The sequence below is a fragment of the Muntiacus reevesi genome, chromosome 2, assembly GCF_963930625.1.
Source record: "Muntiacus reevesi chromosome 2, mMunRee1.1, whole genome shotgun sequence".
NCBI lineage: Eukaryota > Metazoa > Chordata > Mammalia > Artiodactyla > Cervidae > Muntiacus > Muntiacus reevesi.
Genome location: NC_089250.1, coordinates 223,416,419 through 223,437,268, shown reverse-complemented (window position 1 = coordinate 223,437,268; position 20,850 = coordinate 223,416,419). Strand labels below are relative to the sequence as shown.

The following is a 20,850-nucleotide window of genomic DNA, read 5'->3' as shown; positions in this document are numbered from 1 at the left end:
GATGAAAGAAATCAAAGAGGACACAAACAGATGGAGAAATATACAGTGTTCATGGATTGGCAGAATCAATATTGTCAAAATGGCTATACTACCCAAAGCAATCTATAGATTTAATGCAATCCCTATCAAGCTACCAACGGTATTTTTCACAGAACTAGAACAAATAATTTCACAATTTGTATGGAAATACAAAAAAACCTTGAATAGCCAAGGTAATCTTGATAAAGAAGAATGGAACTGGAGGAATCAACCTGCCTGACTTCAGAGTCTACTACAAAGCCACAGTCATCAAGACAGTATGGTACTGGCACAAAGACAAAAATATAGATCAATGGAACACAATAGAAAGTCCAGAGATAAATCCACAAACCTATGGACACCTTATCTTTGACAAAGGAGGCAAGAATATACAATGGAAAAAAGACAGTCTCTTTAACAAGTGGTGCTGGAAAAACTGGCCAGCCACTTGTAAAAGAATGAAACTAGAACACTTTATAACACCATACACAAAAATAAACTCAAAATGGATTAAAGATCTAAACGTAAGACCAGAAACTATAAAATGCCTAGAGGAGAACACAGGCAAAACACTCTCTGACATAAATCACAGCAAGATCCTCTATGACCCACCTCGCAGAATATTGGAAATAAAAGCAAAACTAAACAAATGGGACCTAAAGAAACTTAAAAGCTTTTGCACAACAAAGGAAACTATAAGCAAGGTGAAAAGATAGCCCTCAGATTGGAAGAAAATAATAGCAAATGAAGCAACAGACCAAGGATTAATCTCAAAAATATACAAGCAACTCCTGCAGCTCAATTCCAGAAAAGTAAATGACCCAATCAAAAAATGGGCCAAAGAACTAAACAGACATTTCTCCAAGGAAGACATACAGATGGCTAACAAACACATGAAAAGATGCTCAACATCACTCATTATCAGAGAAATGCAAATCAAAACCTCAATGAGGTACCATTTCACACCAGTCAGGATGGCTACTATCCAAAAGTCTGCAAGCAATAAATGCTGGAGAGGGTGTGGAGAAAAGGGAACCCTCTTACACTGTTGGTGGGAATGCAAACTAGTCCAGCCGCTATGGAGAACAGTGTGGAGATTTCTTAAAAAACTGGAATTAGAACTGCCATATGACCCAGCAATCCCACTTCTGGGCATACACACCCAGGAAACCAGATCTGAAAGAGACACATGCACCCCAATGTTCATCGCAGCACTATTTATAATAGCCAGGACATGGAAGCAACCTGGATGCCCATCAGCAGATGAATGGATAAGGAAGCTATCTATGGTACATATACACCATGGAATATTACTCAGCCATTAAAAAGAATTCATTTGAATCAGTTCTAGTGAGATGGATGAAACTGGAGCCCATTATACAGAGTGAAGTAAGCCAGAAAGATAAAGACCAATACAGTATACTAACGCATATATATGGAATTTAGAAAGATGGTAACGATAATCCTATATGCAAAACAGAAAAAGAGACACAGATGTACAGAACAGAATTTTGGACTCTGTGGGAGAAGGCGAGGGTGGGATGTTTCGAGAGAACAGCATCGAAACATATATATTATCTAGGCTGAAACAGATCACCAGCCCAGGTTGGATGCATGAGACAAGTGCTCGGGTCTGGTGCACTGGGAAGACCCAGAGGAATCGGGTGGAGAGGGAGGTGGGAGGGGGGATCGGTATGGGGAATACATGTAAATCCATGGCTGATTCATGTCAATGTATGACAAAAACCACTACAATATTGTAAAGTAATTAGCCTCCAACTAATAAAAATAAATGAAAAAAAAACTGAAAAAGAAAAAAAAATTATAATTTATCTGACTTGATGCCAGACTCAAATTGTCTCCAAACCCCTCATAATGGTTAACTTTGAACAGTGCTGCAGGCAGAAAGAAATTGAAAAACCGAAACTTTTGTACTGCGTCTACATAATTTTTTCCATTACACCTCTTTGTAATTACATTTAAAATTAATATTGTCCATAGGTCGGATTACTGAGAGTGCTAGGGAAAACAGTTAAAACATTTCAGGTACTAATCTTGCTTCTCCAGGCTTTAGCTTTGCCTGCCTCTGGTAAGCCCATGGTTCCAAAATTATTTTTCATTGAAGAAACATAAAGAGATGATATAAACAGTAGAATATCCTTGCATGGGTATTTTATGTAAAGTGCTTAGAATGGCAAATATTTCACTTTCTGAGGTTGGGAGCTGAGAGGACATGTGAGGTTAGCCAGCTTGCTATATTCTGCTTAAAATCGGTGATAAGAACACCTGTTCTGATGGACTTGGGAACAACATCCCTAAAGTAGACTGCTGTTCTCAAAATGTCAGAAAAGTTTCAAGCAGACTTGGGCTTATCAAGGGCTTTTTACACCTATGCTAAGCATCTTACATCATGTTTTAACTTTGCATCTGGAAATTACTCTTCTAAAAGCATGCATGATTCAGCCAGCTATGAGTGCTCACATAAATCTTTAGCTTTTGCAACGAACGTGGAATCAGAGAGATTATCACTTTTAAATCTAAGCACCAGCAAAGTTTGAAATCCATGTGAAAAGATGTCTTCTAGGATAGCACTTCTCAAATTTCTATGTGGGTGTGAATCACCTGGAGGATCCTGTCAAAATGCAGATTGTGACTCAGAAGGTCTGGGGCAGGCAGGGTCTGAGATGATGAATTACTACCAAACCTCCAGGTGGTCTCCATCCTGCTACCCATGGACTCTACTTTGAACGACAAGATACACATGGGTCTGCTCCTGGGCTTGAGTTACCTGTGCACACCATGGTGTCCTTCCACCTTGCAGAGGAGCTAGTGCCTGTGCTGCAGTGAATGACTGCTCCTCCTTCAGGCTGCCTGACTACCTGGGATGGCAAAGCGCCCAAGTAGCACTCTGATTATAAGATAGCCATGAGGGGCTGCACTCAGGAGACCTTGACTTGTCCTTGCACCCAACGGCTTGGGTTTGCAGGGTCCTGCCCTCTTGGGACATGAACGTTCTCAGGAAGAAGTGCCCCCTCTCATGAGAGCTAGTCTGACATTTTCCTCCTCTACCTTCCCATCATGTTCTTATCTCTGCTTCCATCACCATTTAAAGCCCCCTCTAATGCCTCCATTAAAATTTTGTTCTTATCTCTTCTTCAGTCTCATTTTTGTTTGACTTGCTGTCCCCTGCCACTGAGTCTCCCTGTCTCTAGGGATCCCATGATTCACAGGTTGAGTTTAGCTTTTTCACTCTCCTTGGTTTTTTGTTTTTTTTTTTCCAAGTGTTCACAGCTTCCTTTCTTCTCTACCCAAGACTTTCACATACTATCTCTACACTCAGGTTCAGAAAGATCTGGGAAGCAACAGTCAAATGGGAGTGGCACTGTTACAGTGAGGGCTGTCTAAATCTATAACCTCCTAAAACGATCACACCTTTTAACCCAGTCCTTCCACTCCTAGGCATTTATTAAGAAAACAGGCAAAGATACCTGCACCAGATGTCCACTGCAGACTTGTTTATAACAGCAAAAAATTCTCTAAACGAGTGGTTAAGCAAATGACAGTATATCAAAACTCTGGATATTATTTTGGCATTAAAGGTGAAAATACTCATAAAAGTCAAGTGAAATAATATAATGACACCAATGCATATATTAAAATTTCAATATTATTAAGATATACATAGTAAAGAAATAACAAGAAACATGCCCAGTTAGTAACAGTAATAGTTTTCTTTGGTTGATGGAATTATAGATGTTATTTTTATAACTTTTATATTTCCTATGTTTTCTACAGTGGAACTGTTTTCTTTTATTTAAAAAATCTTAATATTTAGGAAAATACCTTAAATATAAAAATGGTTTACTTTATACATTTAGACAATAGATCCCACTCACAGATAATGTAACTGTTTGAATATTAGGGCAGCTTTGTACTCACATTAGAGTTTCCACTGAATATTGTAAAATACTAAATCGAATAGCTGTAATAAATGTTCCCTCAGCAAAAATGTTTACACACAATCATAGGCTTTCAGACAAGGAACTGGGATATGATCTGCCCACATCTTTTTCCTAAATATAGTAATGGCTTTTGCCAAATTCTCACATTCTTTCTCTAGTGACAAATTCATTTAAGATGCAATTCCTCAACTGGCTAGCAAACTAGCTTGACTATTTTTGGCATAATTACAGATAATTAGGCAGCGTCTCAGAGTAATGTGACTTTCCACCACTGCAAAGAAAGTAATTTGCACTTACAGCATGAGTCTCTTCTGTCCCTGTGTTCTGCAGTATCAACATTTTGCCTCTCCCCTATTAGTTAATGCCAGACTTGGGGGGCTGAGGGCTGTGCCAGGGTAATGTCTGGAGGAAGGATTTATCATGAAAGGACCAAGCAATTAGAACATCTTTTGCAGTAACAGAGTTCCAGCAGTCATTGGACAGGCTACACACTTGAGAGACATTTCCTTGACTTCAGCATTTCCTGGTGAGATAATGCCACTGTGCTTTTCTTTGTACAAAGAGTCCCCAAGGAAATGAGTCCAGCCAGGTCCCACGGCTCCCTTCTAGATTACAGTCAAGGTACCCAGAACCCCAGAACTTCCACTCAGTTCTTCAATGATGTCATGTCATTTATCCCATAGAGGAGGCGCATGGAGTTGTCAAACTATTTTTCTAGTATTCTCCTGGAATTAATTTATTATCTATCCAACCATTCTTCCATTTCTTATGTCATACCTTTAACCTGCCCATCTGTAAACTCACCTATCTACCCATTCATCCACCTATCCATTTGCCCATCCACCAATTCATCCTTTTTTTTTGGACTAACATTAAGTAATTATGCACCAGGAACCATATTAGTCACTGATGAGGATGTTATGGCCCCCTGACTTGATGCCCTCATAGTCTAGGAGGTGAGATGGGCACACAGATGCTGCAAAGTGATGACGAATGAGAGAACGGAAAGGGAGTTGACATGATTTCACCAAAGGAGTGGTGCTGGTTTTAGTCGCTAAGTCGTGTCCGACTCTTTGCAACCCCATGGACTGGAGCCCACCAGCCTCCTCTGTCCATGGGATTTCCCAGGCAAGAATACTGGAGTATTGGAATGGGTTGCTGTTTACTTCTCCAGGGGATCTTCCCGACCCAGGGATCAAACCCATGTCTCTTGCATTGGCAATGGAGGGATCAGAAAAGACCCCCTGGATGCTGTCTTAAAGAATGAGAGCATTTTGCCAGGTAGAGGAGAGAGGGGTGCAAGTCCAGGCTGAATGAATATATAAGCAAAGACATGGAAACATGCAGATACAAGATATGTGGGAAGATGAGAAACAGCACCAGGACTGTGCACTGAAATGAGGAGGTTGTGAGGCTGGGGAACTCATAACAAGACAGTTGTAACTGTATAATAGCATATTTCATGGTCAAGACCATTTGTTCATTTGATTGGTTTAAAGCAAGGTTGTGACATGATATAATTAATGTTAAAAGGAGTAATGGTCAGGTGTGAAGCATATACTGGAGGTGGATTCATCCACCAGCAAGCGGGAGGGACAAGGGGGCACATAAGAGATGTTTTCCTAGAGTAGAAGGTTCAATGAACAGGACCTGGTCGGGCAGGGAGAAGGAGAAATTTAAGGCAATGCAGAGATTTCTAACTTGGGAGTTGGGTTTACCATCAGTGGAAATGGAGAATCCCAGAAGTGAAATAGGCGAAGCATGGTCACTTCCATCTCATTCACTATTTCACTTATTTATGGGATGTTCAGTGACTGTCCACTATGTGTCAGCCACAAAGACTACATCGGTGAACAAGATGGACATGGCTCTGTCCCATGGAACTTTCTGCCTCATTTTCACAAGTAAAACATAGCTGTTCCTCCATCAGAAGGACTGCTCTCTTCCTCCTTCCTAATGGGCTCATAACTGGAATCCCCAGGAACTTCTCCCCAGACCTGTCTGCATGCCTGGGCCAACTCCTCCATAAGGGCAGAACTTGCCAGCTGATGAACTGCTTGGCGATTGACCTCCTATCAGTCAGTCCTCTGTCACTAAGACTCTGTTGTCAGCAGTGTTCAGTCACCAGATGTCACTGATGGCTCCCTACTGCACATGACTGTGAAACTACATCACTCCTCAGACAAGGATTAAGTCATCCAAGCACATGCTCGGAGGCTTTGCCAATAATGCCGACAACTTGACAACTCCCATCCTTCCCTGCCCCTGGGATGGAAGAGGTTCTTTAGGGGACAAGATGTTTCTTGTTTTCCCTGGCTTGAAGCTACTGCTAGATAGCTGACCAAGATATATGACAGGCGCTGTGTGTCTTGGTTAAACACAGGGGTTTCAGTGATACTGGAGCCCAGAGTGCCTGGCTGTTTGGCAGAACACGTTTCCCGGAAGAGCATGCTGTTGTGAATCTTACAAAGTCAGTCTAATGAGCTGTGACCTTTGTTCTAGAAAAGGAGTCCCCAACCTCCAGGATCTAAAGCCTGATGACCTGAGGTGCAGCTGATGTAATAATAACAGAAACAAAGTGCATAATAAATACAATGCCCTTGAATCTTCTCCAAACCACCTCCCCCCGCCAATTTGGTCCAGGAAAAACTGACTTCCACAAAACCGGCCGCTGGCGCAAAACAGGCTGGGGACCACTGCCCTAAAAGGCAACAGTGTTTCCAACACGGGGCAGCTGGTGCTAATTAGTGCTTTCTGCGTGGTCTGCTAAGTCTCCATTTGGTACCAATGACCCTGATTGTATCTGCAAGCCAGCAGGGAAGACAGATACACGGAGTTAAAACCAGCCTTTGCTGGCCCCCTCTCTTTCCCTTGGGGCCTTCAACAGTGACAGATGCTTTGATGACGGGAACGAGCCTTCAGAGCCCCCCCTCCTTCCACTTCTCCTCTCAAGGATTACGGAGAACCCCGCTCTCTTCAGTTGGTGGGTTTAGCTTTGCCTTTTTCTCATTGGAAATTCAGTGTGGTGGTGGTTTCACTAACTTGGTTTCTCATGCTGTGCAGACTTCTGTGTGCGTTTGTGAGTGTGGACGAGTGTGACGTGAGGGGTAAAGCTGTGGTCACAGTGCTCTGGAGGGGGTGGTACCCCTGCTGAGATATCATCACCAGCCAGACTGGGGACCCCAGAGGGGTACGCTCGGGGGCACGAGCTGGCAGAGCATGTGGCAGCTGCCATGCGGAGGTCTGCCTAGGGGTTCATGTCATTCTCCTGTGCTCCCCACCACGAGGCTGCTCAGTCTGCACACAACGTCATTCAGTCAAAATGCTGACACAGCACTTACTTCTGAAATTCCATTTTTTTTTTTTCTTTTGCCTATTTTCAAATAGGTGCTCAGCACAGAGAAAGTGAGAGGGATGGGGTAAAGGAGGGGTGGAGAGTCTGCAGAGGGGGGGCTGTTCCTGAGACTGACTTTTGGGCACTCCCATGGGCTCTCACAGGTTAGACCCAAGGACTCCGTCACCCTGTGTCTGCATCTGTGTCCTTGCCTCCAAGGCACTGTCCTGAGAGCTCAGAGAGTGCAGTTAACAGCATGTGAACAGAGGTCAAGCTTGGCTTTCATGAGGTCACTCGGCCTCTTCCTGCTCCTCCAAACTTCAGAGTGGTTCTTGATTTGCCGGCTGCTGACAAGCACTCAGCCAGACAGGAAAGGAAACTATGCAGATGGGGGCGTGTGAGGGGAGGTGAATCTCACTTTTCGTTAGTTTTCTTAAGGAGAAAAATGACACACGAGGAGGCAAATAAAATCCTCAGATGAAAATGCTATTAAAGTGCTTGTTACCCTTGCCTGTTCGTTACAACAATGATAGCAATGCCCTTAGAATGAAAGGGCTGGAGGTTTCTCCTCAAGGCAGAAGGAAGGAGTGAATTAACATTGGAGGGTAGAGCCTGGGGAGGTGGGACTCAGGAGAAGGGTGGTCGGACAGGCACCAACAGGGTGGAGAGGCTGCTTTCCTAGAACAGGTGAACAGTTGGAAAGGAAATAAGCTATCTTCATGTTTGGATGTTTCATGTCTCAAAAAGTCACTCATGGTCTTCACTCACCCCCTCCTCCATAAAAGAACTGGGTCTTCAAGGTCTCCAGTTCTCAGAGGATGGCATGACCCTTCACCTTGTTAGATGAGATCTGAGAGTCATCTTTGACACTGTGTCTTGCATCTAAAGCAGAGTTTCTCAGTCTCAACACTATTAACATTTGGGACCAGGTAAGTCTTTGTTGGGGATGGGGCTTTCCTGTGCATTGTGGGATATTCAGCAGCATCCCTGGTGTCTGCCTATTAGGTGTCAATAGCATACCCTTCAGGGCTTCCCAGGTGGCTCAGAGGTAAAGAATCTGCCTGCCAATGCAGGAGATACAGGCGATGAGGGTTTGACCCCTGGGTTGGGAAAGTTCCCTGGAGGAAGAAATGCCAACCCACTCCAGTATTCTTGCCTGGGGAATCCCATGGACAGAGGAGCCTAGCGGGCTACAGTCCTTGGGGGTCTCAAAAAGTCAGACATGAATGAGTAACTAAACAACAAGAAGCACAACCTTCCCCAAAACTCTGTGCTTTGCTTCCCACTAGATGCTACCACAGAAGTCTCCAGACATTGCCAAATATTCCCACGTTGTCCCTCATTTAGAACCACTGAGCTGAAGTAAACCACCATCAGGTTCTGCCTAGTTTATATTCCAAGTCTGCCTACCTCTCCCCACCCTGCACCCTCATCACTAGGTTTAAGTGGTGGTTACCTCCCACCGGGACACCTGCTCCAGTAAGTCTTCTCAAGCCCCTCCTGCCTCCGCCAACCCACTTTCCAGACAGCAGTTGATGATTCCAGAGTCAACTCTGCTCATATCATCTTCCCATACAAAACCTATGGTGGCTTTCCTATGCTCTGAGGATATAGATGAGGATTCCTAACAAAGGTTAAAGAATCCAGCCATATGTGGAGAAAAGGGAACCCTCCTATATTGTTGGTGGGAATGTAAACTGGGGCAGCCATCTATGAAGAACAGTCTGGAGGTTCCTCAAAAAACTAAAAATAGAACTACCATATGATCCTGGAACCCCACTCTTGGAGATATGTAAGAAAACAATGAAAACTCTAATTCAAAAAGATGTGTACATCCCAACGCTCATAGCAGCACTATTTACAATAACCAAGACATGGAAACAGCTTAAATGTCCATCAACAGAGGAATAGATAAGGAAGATATGGTATATATACACAATGGAATACTATTCATCCATAAAAAACAATGAAATAATGCCATTTGTAGCAACATGGATGGACTTAGAGATGATACCAAGTGAAGTAAGTCAGACAGAGAAACAGAAATGTCACACAACATCACTTCAGATATGTGGAATCTAAAAAAAAATGATAAAAATGTAATTATGTATAAAACAGACTCACAGCTATAGAAAACAAACTCATGATTATGAAAGGGGAAAGAAGCCGGAGTGATAAATTAGGGATTTGGGGTTAACAGACACACACTACTCTATATAAAATAGATGAACCACAAGGACATACTATACAGCACAGGGAACTATATTCAGTGTCTTGTAATGATGGATAGTGGTAAAGAATCTTAAAGAGAAAGCACACCCATAACTGAGTCACATGTCTGTACCCCTGACACACAGTAAATCAATTAGAAAAAGAAAAAGGAAAGAATTGAGCATGGCCCACTTCGCTGCTTGCCTCACACCATTCTCCTCATGCCATCAGCTCCTGTTGCCCATGAAAGGTCCTTCCTGCCTCATGTTCCCTCCAGCTACACATCCTTTTTCCTCCTTCATCCACTTTGGTCTTTGGGATCAAGATTCCACAACTACTTCTCTGGGGTCTCAAGCTTCCCAGACCCCTACATGTCAAGGCTTCTAGTTAGACACTCTTAAAGCAAAGCACGTCTTTCCTTCTTAGCTTTCACTACGGTTCATAACTCCTCACTGATTTGTGCCTCATCTGATTGAAGCTCCCCTCTATCACTAGACTCTAAGTTCCATGAGTTGCAGGGGTCATGTAGGATATCACGCATCAGCCTACCCCTGGCACCTAGCACAGTGCCTGGCATTTAAACCTTTGTTGAAGGGATGGAAATATGTGGAGATGGCCTGATGGGTTAAAATCCTAGCCAATGGTGGTCCCTGAACTTGAAAGCAAGGCTTTCATGATCATAAACGTACCTTCCATTCACTACTGTTGTTTTACCTTCATGAATTTCTTCATTTCACAAGTCTTTCCTGAGAACCTACTATGTGCCAGATGCAGACTGACACTAATTATTTCAGACCAGATGGGCTTGGCCATGGCAATGCAGTGTGTCCCCGTCTAGCAGTAGAGACAGCCATCAACCAGCAGTAACAACTCTCGGAGGACTGTGAAAGGGGCAGTGCTGACATGCAGAAGGCTGGTGAGTGCTCTGAGGCCACGGGACAGAGGCTGCCGCAGCTTCTCCTCCGCGTCATTGTTTTTTCAGATGAAGCAGAAAAGGACAGCTTTATTGCTTTGCCAGGCAAATGGAGACACACCAGGCTTCTGCCTCAAAACACTATGTGTCTGATCATATCATTGTTTCTTACTTAACTACACAGAAAGTGTGAGTTGAGTTTCTTTGAGAAAAGACAGGGAGGCATAGTATAAAACAGGAGTTAACCTAGATGTCATTGATTTGCAGAAATGGCACCAATCTGAAGATGTCATTTGGCATTTATATTGTTGCTCACTCAGTCATGTCCAACTTTTTGTGACCCCATGGACTGCAGCACACTGGGCTTCTCTGTCCTTCACCATCTCCATGAGTCAAACTCATGTCCATTGAGTTGGTGATGCTGTCCAACCATCTCATCTCATGGCATTTATATTGCACTGCCTAAATGGACTTCCAAATGTTTGTTTACAGAATGCCTTGAACTCAGAGAAATAAGGCACAATAGCATTTCTTACTTGATAAAAAAAAAAAAAAATCAGTGGCATGGCCAACAGATGAATAACTGGTACAGTTGGAAATAAAGCTTTAAGTTAAGTTAGGACAGTTGAGCAGTCATCTGTGGCCACTTGCTACCTGTGGATTCACTGTGGGGTGATGAGGATGCCAAGGTTCTAGGGCTACTAAGACAAAGAAAACAAAAGTCTTGTCCTCTAGGAGTTTACAGTTTCCAAGAGGAAGGGAGCCACACAAATCTCTGCATGGATGTAAAACTGTTATTGTGGGAGTATAAGTGCTTCTGTCTCATTATTCAGGCATCAGTCCAAACCTCACCTCCATGAGACTTTCTCTGATCACCTTGACCTCACCCTCTCCTCTGCCAGTTACCTCCTCTCTCATTACTTCATATTAATTTCCTCATAGCACCTGTCTTTTTCTGAATTACACAGTAGTTTATATTTTATGTTATACTGATTCCCCAGCTAGAATGTAAGTTGTACACCATCTGGCTCCCCTCCATACTCTAGAGCCTAAAATAGCACCTGGTAGGTGGTTGGCACTGAATGAATGGATGGATGGATGGATGGATGGATGAATATTCTGAGGGAAGGCCAGTCAATCCTCCTTTGGGAGGTTGAAGAAAGCTGCAGAAGAGAGGTGATATTTGAACTGGGTCTTGAGGTAGGAGTTCCTTGGGTGGATGAGGAGGGAATCATTAGACATAAATATTTTCACCTTTGGAGGTACGGGAAGAGGGATGGTAGACTCTAAATGATGGTGGGACAGGAAGCATGGCAGGTTGTGAAAGGGAGTGAAGGCCACACTCCAAGAAAGGAGACTTTCCCCTCTTGGGATGTTGCAGATAATGAGACTTTTTAAGCATAGGAAAGGTGGGGCACAAATCTAATCCACAAATCTTCTTCCAGTGGCTCGAAATAATGAGGCTGGTTACTGATAAAATTAATGAATCTTTCCCAGGAGAGAGGAACAGAATTTGTAAGCATCTAATTGAGGACATCCGCAAAACTATTTTGGTTTTTTGGTCTTTGCTGACATCAGAAATCCTTTAAAATCCCTCAGCTCCCACTGTAAAGTTGTCTTAGGCACTGAGCATGTTGAACCATGCATGGAAGGTTTCCACATCTTCCCACCCAGGGTCATCTGGGATTTAACACTGAACAACTTAGAAGAAGGGCTAAGAAGCTAAAGGACTAATTAAGTCCCGATTGGGTAAAGAACATGGGTTTCTAACAATGAGTTTGTAGGTATTTAAGTATTCCCGGAGAGAGGTGAACAGAATAAAAAAAAAAGCTTCATCATTAAGTATCTTCCCAGTAAATGGAGTCTTCTCATTAGTTAAAAGAAAGCCTCATCAATTAAGAGTTATATATCATACTCACAGATTTCTCTTTCTTAATGTCTATAAGTGTAATGGCTGGTAATGTGAGCAGGACTAATATAAATATTACTGTGGCCAGGCATTGTCAAAGATATTTTATATTCTTTAATTCTAGTGGACATCCTTTGAGCTATTAGTTGTCCTCATTTTGCAGGTGAGGCAACAAAAAGTGAAGGGTCAAATCCATTGCCCAAGACCAAGCAGCCAGTAGGTAGCAGAGCAGGCATATTAACCCAGGTTCAAACACAGACTATAACAGGGATCAAAACTACAGACACAGGAGTCTGATAGCCTGGGCTGTGGGAGCCGACTACCCAATGCCATGTGCTGTCAGGTTGACCATTGGGCCTCGAAGCTAGGGCTTCCTCGTTTGGAACGTGGGCTCATGAGGTCCCTGCTTCAGAGACACATTGTCAGTAGAGGCACTATCCCAGGTTCACTGAGAGGACGGGCGCCAAGCACTCTGCATGGAGCCTGACGCCTGGAAACCACTGGATACAGTTCATTGTCCACACTGCAGGAGTGGCCAAAACATCTGTTTTAATCCTGGAGCGGTCCAACTCCACTGCAAACAACCAGATGCTAAATGACACAGCCATACTCTTCCTGGTCCTCCTGCCACTGGCCACACCAAACCTCATTCATGAAATGCTCCCAAAATCAAGGTCTTGCCCACTGGGGCAACTTCATGTCCACTCTACTCTTCTTGGCTGGGGTTTCTCTGCCTTGGTATTCTGAGTCTCTGTGGTTGTGGTTGTCCTGTACACGCAGGGTGCTCAGCGGCACCCTTGGCCTCTTCCCATTAGGTGCCAGAAGCTCTCCCTTTATTGCGATAACCAAAAATGTCTCCAGACATTGCCAGATAATCTCTGGTGGCACAATCACCCCCTAGTTAGGAACCGCTGGCTCAGGTGAAAATTTACAGTGATTTATGAAGCTGAAGACCAAACTAAGGTTTCGAGGATTCAAAGAGGTAGATCGTCCCTTACTCGAACAGTTTGCAGCACTTACTAAATTGAGATGAATTCTCACTGGGGAGGCAAGGCAGGGCAATCAACAAATTACCATAGATGGGGAGTTCATCAAACTCCTGCTACCCATCCACAGTGTTTCCTAGATTGTTAATTTCCCAATAAAGGAGCCATGCCATTTAATAAGCATTCTGTTATGGCTCCATAAAGTGGAATGGAAGCATGGGGACCCAGTGAGGGTCTCTTTCACATTTTTAATGAGAAGTGACAGCTATATTCAGTCACTCAACATTTATTGAGTGCCTGCTATATGAAATATCACATATTAAGCCTGTAACAGCATTGGGAAACGACTGAAGTCTTTTATGCCAAACTGCCTCATGGAAGGAATACTAATTGATTTTTCTAAATAGTTACTGAAAACCTACTACGTACCAAGTCATAAGCTAGGCTCTGGGTAGAACGTGCTGAGAGAAAAGGATATTTACTGTTCCTGCGCTCTTTAGACCTAGAGTCAAGCCATGGGTCTCAGTGCAGTGCCCTTTGACCAGCAGCACCAGCCTCACCTGCTGTTATGGGCTGAACTGTGTCTTCCCCAAAAGAGATGTCAAAGTCTTAACCCCAGTACTTCAGAATGTGACTTTGTTTGGGAATAGGGTCTCCATACAGGTAAACAAGATAAAATGATAAAATGTGTCCAGTACGATGGGTCTCTTGATGTAAAGGTGAAATCAGGACACAGAGACAAATTATTTGCAGAGGGAGGGCCATGGGAGGACACACAGGGGAAATGCTCTGTGAAGACAGAGGGCAAGGAGATGCAGCCACAATCCAGGGGTCACCAGGGACTGCAGGGAGAGCAGGAGACAGAGAAGGTAAGGAAGGTGCCTTCCCTGACCCATCAGAGAGCATACCCTCAACAACAATTTGCTCTTAGACCGCAGCCTCCAGAAATGCAGTAGAAGACATTCCTGTTGTTTTAAGCCACTTAATTTTTGGTACTTTATCATGGCAGCCCTAGGAAACTAATGTACCTGAAAATGTGGTAGAAATGCAAATTCTTGGTCCCCACCCCAGATCAGAGGCCCTGTGCTGCGTTTGGAGATCTGGCAATCTGTGTCTTAACAAGGCCTCCTGGGGCTGCTGATGCATGCCGGAGTGCGGGAACTACCGATGTAGAGCAGTGGTTCTCAAGCCTGGCTGCACGTTAGATTTACCAGGGTGGCCTTAAAATAAAAACAGCGTCCTAGAAATTCTGACAGGGGTTCTGATAGGATGATTCTAATGTGCACCTAGGCTAAGAATGGCTGGTCTAAAGCGATGTCTCTCAAATGCGAGTGTGCAGGTCTCAGCAGGAATGGCGTCACCCAGGAGTTCTGTGAAAGTGCAGATCCTGATCCAGTTGGGTTGGTGTGGGGCCTGAGACCTGCATTTCTAATGTGCTCTGGGTGGATATCTTGTTGGTCCAGGGCTTAAGAAGTAAGGGTCGTGTAGCACTAACACTAAAGTTGATGGTAGTAACAGCTAATGCATATTCATTGAGTGCCTTCCAAATGCCAATCATTGTGCCAGGGAATGGAATACACTGCCTGAGGAGAGAGACACAGCCTGAGTACCGCGAGGACTGCATTCTGTCTAGGGTTTTTGCCTTCCCACAGGAAAGGACCTTACTGAGCCTGTGAACAGCCCTGATAAGGCAGACCTGAGTCTCACGTCAGGCAGAGCAGGGCTAATGGCTGTTACAGACAAACCACCACTTCTCAACAGCTTAGCCAGTAAACATGAACATACTCAGGTATGCTCTGGTATGTCAGGGAGGATTCTGGCATCAAGGTCCTTCCTTCTTGGACTAGGCCCTCCTTTCAGTCCCTGGAGCGCTGCTCTCAGTTCAGTTGGTGGGTGGTGACACAGGGTGAGGAGGCCTCGAAGTGGTCTAATGACTTCCACCAAATTCCACTGTCTTTGATCCATGGCCCTGCCCAGTTTCGAGGACATTGGAAGATTCAGTCTAGCCATGGCCAGAAGAAAAGGAAATGGGTTTGGTGAATACACTGTCTCTATCACAATCTGGAAAAATGAATCAAGTTGGTCAGATGAAGAAAGGGAGAAAGTAGTATGAGAGTGAGGTACCAAGAGCATACAATGAATATTTGGTAAGTATTTAAATAAGCTAACCAAATGTCCATAGCTTCTCGGGTTACTATTTTCCTTACAAGAGCAATTATGGTAATCTACTTAGGTCTTCAATGCTTCAATAGTGTGCCATGTTAAAACATTTCTATGGGCCTTGAAAAGATATTTCTCCAAAGAAGATGTACAAATGGCCAATAAAAACATGAAAGGGTGTTGAAAATCACTAATCATTAGGGAAACACAAATCAAAACTACTGTAAGATACCATCTCACACCCATTAGGATGGTTACTATTAAAAAGGATGTGAAGAGGTTGGACTCTTGTACTCTATTGGTGGGAATGTAAAATGATACAGCTGCTGTGAAAAACCAAAGGGTGGTTCCTCAAAATATTAGAAATAGGATTTCCATATGATCCAGCAATTCTACTTCTGGGTACCCCAAAGATTTGAAATCAGGGTCTTGAAGAGCTATTTATACATCTAAGCTCATAGAAGCATTATTTACAATTGCTAAAATGTGGGAGTGACTGAAGTGTCCACTGACAGATGAATGGATAAACAAAATGTGGTCTATACATATAATGTACTATTCAGTTCAGTTCAGTTGCTCAGTCGTGTCAGACTCTGCAACCCCATGAACTGCAGCACACCAGGCCTCCCTGGCCTTCACTATCTCCTAGAGCCTACTCAAACTCATGTCCATTAAGTCAGTGATGCCATCCAACCATCTCATCCTCTATCATCCCCTTCTCCTCCCAGCCTCAATCTTTCCCAGAATCAGGGTCTTTTCAAATGAATCAGTTCTTTGCATCAGGTGGCCAAAGTACTGGAGTTTCAGCTTCAGCAACAGCCCTTCCAATGAATGCTCAGGATTGATTTCCTTTAGGATGAACTGTTTGGATCTCCTTGCTATCCAAGAGACTCTCAAGAGTCTTCTCAACACCACAGTTCAAAAGTATCAATTCTTCAGCACTCAGCTTTCTTTATAGTCCAACTCTCATATTCATACATGACTACTGGAAAAACCATAGCTTTGACTAGGATGGACCTCTGTTGGCAAAGTAATGTCTCTGCTTTTTAATATGCTGTCTAGGTTGGTCATAACTTTTCTTCCAAGGAGCGTCTTTTAATTTCATGGCTGCAGTCACCATTTGAAGTGATTTTGGAGCCCTCGCTCCCCCCCCCCCCCCCACCAAATAAAGTTGGCCACTGTTTCCACTGTTTTCCCATCTATTTGCCATGAAGCGATGGGACCAGATACCATGATCTTGTTTCTGAATGTTGAATTTTAAGCCAACTTCTTCACTCTCCTCTTTCACTTTCATCAAGAGAGTCTTTAGTTCTTCGCTTTCTGCCATAAAGGTGGTATCATCTGCATATCTGAGGTTATTGATATTTCTCCCAGCAATCTTGATTCCAGCTTGTGCTTCATTCAGTACAGTATTTCGCATGATGAACTCTGCATTTAAATTAAATAAGCAGGGTGACAAAATACAGCCTTGATGTACTCCTTTCCCGATTTGGAACCAGTCTATTGTTCCATGTCCAGTTTTAACTGTTGCTTCTTGACCTGCATACAGACTTCTCAGGAGGCAGGTCAGGTGGCCTGGTATTTCCATCTCTTTAAGAATTTTCCGCAGTCTGTTGTGGTCCACACAGTCAAAGGCTTTGGCATAGTCAATTAAGCCAAATGGACTATTATTCAGTCTTAAAAAGGAAGTGAATTCTGTAACATGCAGAATATGCAACATGGATAAACCTTGAGGACGTTACAGTGAAATAAACCAGTCAAAAAATTAAACATACTGTATGATTCCACTTAAATGAAATACTTAGAGTAGTCAAAATCATATAGGCAGAAAGTAAAATGACTCCCAGGGGTTGGAGGGGGAGGAGAATGGGGAATGATAGTTTTTAGTGGGTATAGAGTTTTGGTTTTATAAGACAAAGAGAGTTACAGAGATGGATGTTGGAGATGGTTTCACGGTGCTAAGGATGTCTTCAATACCACTGTACTATACACTCAAAAATAGTTAAGATGGTTAATTTTATGTTATGTGTCTTTTACCACAGTAAAAACATTGAAAAAAATGTCTAAGAGTGTTGACACATTCTTAATAACATAGTGAGCGAGATATATCTGAACTTACTCCCATTGTCCTTGGTCACTGGACACTAACACAAGCCGCAGGCTGGAGCTGATGGCTGGGCTTAGAGTCTGAGATGAAACTGGCATATGCATCTGGGAATGATGAGCAGGAGTGAAAACAAAGACTTCAGGCAGGAGATGTCAAGGGGCAGCCAAGGCGGTATCTGTGTCTCTTCACAGTGTTCTGCACAGTCACCTTTACCGTACAAGTTGTCGTCCTGATCTGACCATAATGCAAAATATTTTTAAGCAGGTCTTTCCCTGGACAAGCTGCCTGAATATCCAAGAGACTCAGAGAAAGAGAATTCTATCTAAGGTCAATGAATGAGCTGCAAAATGATGAGTCACAGATAGGCTATCACGGAATTGTATGGACGATGCCCAGACCACCCCAAACTTCTCTGTGATATTCCTAAAAACTGATGCCCAGTGTTTGACTGTCTGAGCTGAAATCTTTTTCTGTAAAACCCATTCCTCTTGGGGCCCACACAAAGACGACAATTTCAGTCTGTCACATGATCCTGGGCAAACAATTTAATCTCTCCAGGCAGTGATTTCATCATCTATAAGATGGGAATAATTACAGGCCCTCTCCTGCATGAAGCTCTCGTAAGGACAAAATGAGTACATGATACACAGAAAGTGATCTGAAAAATAACACCTAGGATTATCACTACAACTCTTCATGAACCTTTACAAAACAGTTTCATGCTTGCCGCTGTGTCTTCTCCTCTGTTAGATTTCTCCTCTTTCAGTTCTTCAGTTTTCCCCTCTTGTAGAGATCCAAGCCTTTCGCTTTCATCTGGATCATCATTTCCCAAACTGCATTCTAAGGCTAATAGATCCTCAAGATATTAATAGTAGTTCCTTGAAAAACAAAGCTTGGAAAACACTTTGTACACCAGATGTCTTCCTTAAAGGTTTATAATGTATTTTGGTATAACAAAGGTTCTGAAAAGGCCTAAGCATAGACAATTGTTTATATGGGTTCGTGTGTGTGCCTGTGTGTGGAAATGTTAAGCTGATATGGTATTTGTGATAGTCAATTAGTCATCATCTAATATTTAAAACAATTCCATACACTCTTCAGTCAACAGCTCCAATCCAGTTAAACCTCGAAATATTTGCATGTGGATCATCTTAGTTGAATAAGTCTTTGAAAACATATATGTTCTATTGGACAAGTTTCCTTTCTAACCTTGCTCATCTGCTGATGTTATAACCATGCCTTTCTTTCTGTGCCTAAATCCAAATCGCTAATAAAATAATCCTATGACAGTGCTAAATCGACACCAATCCACCAGTCTACTCTTTTCCTCTATGGAACCACCACATTTTCTGCCACCCATCCACAAGGACATCCTATTATCTGAGGATTGCATTCCTTCTTTAAATTATTCTCTCAAGTTTCACTCTACAGTTTGACTATAAATTTGGACTCAATTGTCTGGGTGAAATCTCATAAAAGTCCTTTCAATTGAAACTGTATTTTTTCCTCCACTAGATCAACAGATTGTTGGCCTGTCTTAACTGGTCATTTCAGTCTCGAGATTCTGATTGATTGTCTATGGAGATGAGTAGAGTATAAACGCTTTGGGCGACACTGATGACTAATGCTTGGGAAACTGTGTGAACCGAAATAAATCTGGGAAGAAATAACCTAAAGTTACCCAGAAACAAATGCGTTTGTGCACAGTCCAAGCAACAAGAGCCGAAGCTTCCCCAGTCTCCTCCTAATCTTTATAAACAATTTTCTCCTGAGCCACTTGGCACATTTCCATTACGGCCTTCTGAATATGTATAGACCCAGCAGGTAATTTAAGATTGCTGCAAGTGTCTGACAAAAACATAGTGCGTGTTCAACTTGTTTAGGAAACATCTTAATGACAAGCAAAGCAATTTATAGAGGACATATTTTTATAGCATAGTAACATCAACATTTATTATTTGGGCCATAACTGGGAAAGAAAACAGACTTCCCCCATTTAGACAACAAAATTAAATTCCTAGGAAGGCAATAGAGAAATAGGCACAATCTTGAATATAGTTATGGGATAAAATAATATTCTTTTAGAAATATGGCGGAAAACATGGAAAGAATAGTATAATGGCCTGATCAAATATTCCCAAGATATAATTTTGCAGTACAATTCTTTCCAAGGGGCTAAAATTGGATATTATAAAAATTCAAGGTAATCAATCTACTGTAGACATTTCCCCCCAAGAATGCTACTATATTGGGTAATCATTATATGTACTTATTATTTGCAACTCATTTTCCCCAAAGAATTAATAATGTCTAAGGAGGTTTTTCTTTAGGGTTACAAAGGTTCTGAAAAGTCCTGCAGGATTAGCAACTTTATTTAGGTTAGGCAGGATGTGGGCAAATGGCTTCTTTTCCTTTTCTCTCCATCTTATTTATATTCCAATTCCTAAGAATTAAACAATTATATATTACCAAATTCAGTTTCTAACACCACTATATATTTAGGTATGATAAATACAAACCTTTGGGATTGTAATTTAAAGTTCTACACAGGGAATGCTACTGAAATAGATATAGGTGGACAACTGACTGGCAGATGAGCCAATAAGCCAGAGTAGAAAAGGCACTGCATTCCAGCATTCTTGCCTGGAAAATCTCATGGACAGAGGAGCCTGTGGGCTACAGTCCATGGGGCCACAAGGAATCAGACATGACTTAGTGACTAAACCACTGCCACCACTGTCCCCGGCAGCTTGAGAAAGTCATGTGAAATCTGGTTTTGTCTACTTGCCCAACAAACACCAACCACACACCTGCTGTGTGGATAGAGCATACTGTTGGGCCTTCTGAGACCTATTAGATGAAATGCTCACTCCACATCTACAGTTTCTCCATATTTCAATTTCATTTCAATTAAGATGTCACTTTTTAAGTCCTTCTTGTTACTCGAATCCCTACTGTTGCCACTTCAAAGTGCATTTCTCCTCAAAACTCTCTTTGTCAGCAAGCTCCCGCCTTGCTGGGAAGATCATGACTTTACTCTGTTATGAGCTCCCTCCACTTCCACCTCCCCATCTCAAATTCTACTTGCCCCAGTCAAGAACTACTGGTGTCATCCTTGCCAGTGGTCCCTTCTGCACCTGTCATAGTCAATCCAACACAAGTGCTCCTGAGTTCTTCCCCTAGACAGCCCTCAGAGTTGCACCCTTCTCTGACTCCACCATCAGACTAATACAAGTCTCTTATTTGGGAC

At 42.8% G+C, this 20,850-nt stretch overlaps 1 protein-coding gene across 1 annotated transcript in view; it reads right to left on the bottom strand.

The window, feature by feature from the left end:
• CDH13 (cadherin 13) overlaps nucleotides 1–20,850 on the bottom strand; it is a 978,634-nt gene that overhangs the window by 164,691 nt on the left and 793,093 nt on the right. The window lies entirely within an intron of this gene.